Below are 6,082 nucleotides of genomic sequence, written 5' to 3'. Positions count from 1 at the left end.
CCACTGCAAAATGTAACTTCCTCCAGCCCTTACTGTGAAGCAAAACTCAACTGTATTGACTAGGGATCAAATGCAGCAAGGTCAACTCATTCACCTTTGTATCATTGGGTGTTCACTAGAATTAATACAAAAGAAAAAGGAAAGAATGGAATGAATGAATGAATGGTTTCGAGGTGTTCAGGACAAAGCAGTTTCACCAAAACAGCAGCAGCGATTTCAGATCTTTTGCATTATGAGGCACTCCCAAATCTGGGGGGGCGGGGTGGGGTGGGGTTGGGGGGGGGGGGCACAACAATTTGTTCTGTTGAGCTGGTTCAGCTAGTTTTTATTTCCCAATGGCATGACTTGCTGTGGTTAAGAAATAATCTAAGCCCCTCCCTACTATACCCTTGGTCTGAATCATTCCTGGACGAGCAGGATTCCCTTGAAGCTGTGTTGTGATATAGTATCATACTCACGCAATGCATTTGCATCAAATTCTCTTGTCTCCTGTTTTAATAGAGGCATTACCCACTTATTAAAATCAGGCTAACATCTCTGCTAAACAATGGGAAAAGGAGTTTCATATCAACACCTAAAGCATTCATATGTTATTGTCCACAACATAACTTCAAGACCAATATCTCGACATGCTACAGTCTTCAATCAGACACACATCCTGAGAGTACGGAGAAATATCTTAGGGTATGGGGAAATATCTTAGGGAATCACTGCGGAGTATCAGGGAGCACGAGGGTTTCCTGGATTGTAAGTTCCAGGAGGTGGTCACCCCACAGGCCATAAGAGTTCAGAATAGTAGATGGGTGGCCACTCGGAAGAGTAGGAAGAGGCAGGAAGTGCAGGAGTCTGCAGGGTGTGTGCCACTTTCAAACCGGTACTCAGCATTGGAGACTGTTGGGAGTGATGACACCTTGAAGGAGTGCAGTCCAGACCATGGCACCAATGGGCAAGGGACTGCACAGGAGGGAACAGCAAAGAGTAGAAATGCAGTTTTTATATGTGATTCCATAGTCAGGGGACAGACAGGCGTTTCTGTAACCATTATCGTCAGTCTTGCATGGTGTGTTGCCTCCCTGGTGCCAGGGCAAAGGACATCACTGAGAGGGTGCAGATATTCAGCAGGCGGAAGGGAGTAAGCCAGAAGTTGTGGTACATGTCAGTACCAATGACATAGCAAGGGCAGGTATTGAGGTCCTACGGTCAGATTTTCAGGAGCTCGGGAGGGTTAAAGAGTAGGACCTCGAGGGTAGTAATCTCTCAATTACTTCCAGTGCCATGTGCTAGCGAGAGTAGAAATAGGAAGATGGGGAGGATCAATGTGTGGCTTGAGGCACTGTGCAGGAGGGAGGACTTCAGATTATTGGGTCATTGGGACCAGTTTTGCGGCAGGAGGCACCGATTCAAAGGAGACGGGTTGCACCTCAACAGGACTGGGATGAATGCCCTCGTGGGGAGGTTCACTAGTGTGGTTGTGAAGGGTTTAAACTAAATTCACAGGGGGATGGGCACCAGCATATAGAATTAGAAAAGAGGAATAAAGTGCATAAGGTTAGACAGTAATACCAAGGAGAGACAGATAGCACTAGAGTAGAAAGCTTTTAGGTGGGGGCAGAGTACGGGAGAAAGTAATAAAGTCTGAATCAGGGTTAATGTGCATGTATGTGAATGCACGGAGTGTGGTTAATAAGACTGGTGAGGTACAAGGGCAGATTGTCATGTGGAAATATGATGTTGTGACTATAACAGAGAGCTGGCTCAAAGAAAGGCAGGCCTGGGTATTGAATATTCCTGGATACAAGGTGTTCAGGAAAGATAGGAAAGGAAGAAAAGGGAGAGGAGTGACAGTATTGATTAAGGAGAGCATTAGGCTTGAGAGAAAGGACATCCCAGAGGGGTCAAGGACAGAATCTATTTGGCTACAGCTAAGGAACAAAAAAGGTGCTGTTATATTGCTCAGTGTAGTCTATAGGCCACCAACTAGTGGAAAGGATGTAGAGGAAATTGCAGAGAGGTGCAAGAATTATAGTTCTAACAGGGTAGTTTAATCATCTGAATATAGACTGGGATGGTAGTGGTGTAAAGAGTAGAGAGGGGCAAGAGTTCCTGGAGTGTATTCTGGAAAATTTTCTACAGTATATTTCCAGTCCGTCGAGAGGGAAGGCACTGCTGGACCTGTTTCTTGGGAATAAGGTGGGCCAAGTGGATCAAATATCAGTAGGAGAACATTTAGGGGAGAGTGATCATTATATTATAAGGTTTAGGTTGACTTATGGGAAAGGACAAAGAACAATCTAGAGTAAGAATAATTAACTGGGGGAAAGTCAACTTCAATGGGGTAAGAATGGAATTGGGCCAAATAAATTGGAATTAAAAGTTGCCAGGTAAAACTGGTAACTGAACAATGGGCTACCTTCAAAGAATTGATAGTTCAGGCACAGTCAAGGTAGTCATAGTCATACAGATGCAGCACTGAAACAGGCCCTTCGGCTCACTGAGTCTGTGCCGACCAAAAACCACCCATTTATATATTCCCTACCACGTCCCCACCATTCCCTTGAGGGTATATTCCCTTGAAGGGGAAAAGTCGATCAAACAAATTCAGAGCTCTCTGGATGACAAAGGAGATAGAGGTGAAGATGAAGAAAAAGTGTGCTGATGGCAGATGTCAGGTAGATAATACGATGGAGAACCAGGCCGAATATAGAAGATTCAGAGGGGAAGTGAAAAAGCAAATAAGAGAAGCAAAGGGAGAGTATGAAAAGAGACTGGCAGCTAACATAAAATGGAATCCCAAAGTTTTCTATAGACCTATCAATAGTAAAAGGATGGTAAAAGGTGGATTAGGGACCAAAACGGGGATTTACGCATGGAGGCAGGGGGAATGGCTGAGATATTAAAATGAATACTTTGCATCTGTCTTTACCAAGGAAGAAGATGCTACCCAGACTACAGTGAAAGAGGAGGTAATTAATACAGTAGAAGGATTTAAAATTGATAAGGAGGTATTATATCTATATCTATACTTAAAGTTGATAAAGCACCAGAATCAGGAGATACATCCGAGGATACTGAGGGAAGTGAGAGTGGAAATTATGGAGGCACAGGCCATAATTTTCCAGTCTTTCTTAGACTCAGGGTTGGTGCCAGAGGACTGGAGAATTCCAAATGTTACACCCTTGTTCAAAAAAGGTTGTAATGATGAGCCCAGCAACTACAAGTCAGTTAGTTTAACTTCAGTGGTGGGGAAACTTCTAGAAACAATAATTCAGGGCAAAATTAATGGTCACATGGACAAATGCGGGTTAATTAAGGAAATTCAGAATGGATTTGTTAAGGGAAAATCATGTTTAACTAACTTGCTGGAGTTTTTTGAAGGGGTAACAGAGAGGGTTGATGAGGGCATTTGATACAGTGCCACACAACAGACTTGTGAGCAAACTTGTAGCTCATGGAATAATAGGGACAGTAGCAACATGGGTACAAAATTGGCTGAGTGACAGGAAACAAACAGTAGTAGTTAATGGATGTTTTTCGGGCTGGAGGAAGGTTTGTAGTGGAGATCCCCAGGGATCAGTGTTGGGAACCTTGCTCTTCCTGATATATATTAATAATCTACACCTTGCTGTACAGGACACAGTTTCAAAATTTGCGGATGATACAAAACTTGGAAGCATTGTGAACTGTGAGGAGGATGGTGTAGAACTTCAAAAGGAAATAGACAAGTTGGTGGAATGGGCAGACAAGTGGCAGATGAAGTTCAATGCAGAGAAATGTGAAGTGATTCATTTTGGTAGGAAGAACATGGAGAGACAATATAGAATAAAGGGTACAATTCTAAAGGGGTGCAGGAGCAGAGGGACCAGGCTGCATATGTGCATAAGTTATTTAAGGTGCCAGGACAGGTTGAGAGAGCGGTCAATAAAACATACAGTATCCTGGGCTTTATTAATAGATGCCTAGAGTACAAGAGCAAGGAGGTTATGTTGAACTTGCATAAGACACTAGTTCAGCCTCAACTGGAGTATTGCGTCCAGTTCTGGGTGCCACATTTCAGGAAACATGTGAAGGCATTGGAGAGAGTACAGAAAAAATTCACGAGAATGATTCCAGGGATGAGGAAATTCATTTATAAAGATAGATTGGAAAAGTTAAGACTGGACGGCACAGTGGTTAGCACCGCAGCCTCACAACTCTAGCGACCTGGGTTCGATTCTGGGTACTGCCTGTGCGGAGTTTGCAAGTTCTCCCTGTGACCGCGTGGGTTTCCCTGGGTGCTCTGGTTTCCTCCCACAGCCAAAGACTTGCAGGTTGATAGGTAAATTGGCCATTATAAATTGCCCCTAGTGTAGGTAGGTGGTAGGAGAATGGTGAATGTAGTAGGGAATATGGGATTAATGTAGGATTAGTATAAATTGTTGGTTGGCACAGACTCTGTGGGCCTGTTTCAGTGCTGTATTACTCTGATTTCCTTGGAAAAGAGAAGGCTGAGAGGGTGATTTGATAGAGGTATTCAAAAACATGAGGGGTCTGGACAGAGTAGATAGAGAGAAACTGTTCCCACTCGTGAAAGGATGAAGAACAAGAGGGCACAGATTTAAGGTATTTAGCAAAAGAACCAATGGCAACATGAGGAAAAACTTTTTCCTACAGTGAGTGTTTAGGATCTGGAACGCACTGCCAGAGAGTGCGGTAGAGGCATGTTCAATTGAGGCATTCAAAAGGGAATTAGATAGTTACCTGAAAAGGAAGAATGTGCAGGATTATGGGGAGCAGGCGGGAGAATGGCACTAAGTGAATTGCTCACTCTGAGGGCCGGTGCAGACACGATGGGCTGAATGGCCTCCTTCTGTGCTGTAATAATTCTGTGATCTTAGGGTATGGGGAAATATCTTCGAGTACTGAGATTGTGAGCCCATGCTGTGGTCCGAAGGTGATAGCTCCGATGAAGTTGTAGGGTATTCTGTGGCTGGCTCTGGATCAGTGGCTGATCTGAGAATGCTTGGCAACAGGAAAGCAAGGGGGAGGAAAGTGAGAGGTAGGTCTCCAATTTGAAGATGAAGAAGCCCCTGAGTTCCTCATTCTTGGAGTCAAAGGTGAAGATGGAGGGAGAAGGGGAGGGATAGTTTGTGATGGAGAAAATGAGTTTGAAGTGATATCCTCCAGGGTGACAGTGGAGAAATGAGAGTATTTTGGAATTCAGTAGGTGAAGTCAAATTGTTTGAAGTAAACAAAAGCAACAACAACTTGCATTTCAACAGCACCATTAACACAGTAAAACATCCCAAGATGCTACACCGGAGCATTTCAAGCAAAATTTGACAAGAAGCTACTTGAGATACGAGGGCAAATGATCAAAAGTTCAGTCAAAGAGGTTTTAAGGAGTTTCTTAAAGGAGGAGAGAAAGGTGAAGAGGTGTTTTCCAGACTCTAAGTCCCAGGCAGCTGACAATGGTGGGCTGATTAAAATTGGGGATGTATAAGTGGCCAGAATAGGGGGAGTGCAGGTAACTCCGAGGGTTGTAGGGCTGGAGGATGTTACAGAGTGAGGGAGGGTTGTAGGGGCTGGAGGAGGTTACAGAATGAGAGAGGATTGTAGAGCTGGAGGAGGTGACAGACAGAGGGAGGGTTGTAGGGCTGGAGGAGGTTACAGAGTGGGATGGACCAGGCCATAGAGGGATTTGAAGAAAAGGATGAGAATTTTAAGGTGGTGGTGTTGCTGGACTGGGAGCCAGTGTCGGTCAGGGGTGATGTGTAAACAGGACTTGGTGTAAGTTTGGAAATGAGCAGCAGAGTTTTGGATGAGCTCAAGTTTGAGGTGGAAGATGGGAGGCAGATGGGGAGAATGTTGGAATATTCGGGTCTGGAGGTAACAAAGGTATGGAGGATCAGCCCGCTTCTGACATTGGATGACATCCCTTAATTTCTCAAGACAGAGAAGCTGTGGTTTTGAGCTTGTCGATGTGGCAGAGTAGTCAGAGTGAGAAGTACTGAGGTGTTTAGTGAGGGTGTGTCAGTTTTAGAGTTGACTTGACAACAGGTGTGGGAGCAGAAGCTCTGTTCGAAGAGGTGGAGCCAATGGAGAG

Source organism: Heterodontus francisci, chromosome 3 (assembly GCF_036365525.1).
Source record: "Heterodontus francisci isolate sHetFra1 chromosome 3, sHetFra1.hap1, whole genome shotgun sequence".
Classification (NCBI taxonomy): Eukaryota; Metazoa; Chordata; class Chondrichthyes; order Heterodontiformes; family Heterodontidae; genus Heterodontus; species Heterodontus francisci.
This window is presented reverse-complemented; position numbering follows the sequence as displayed.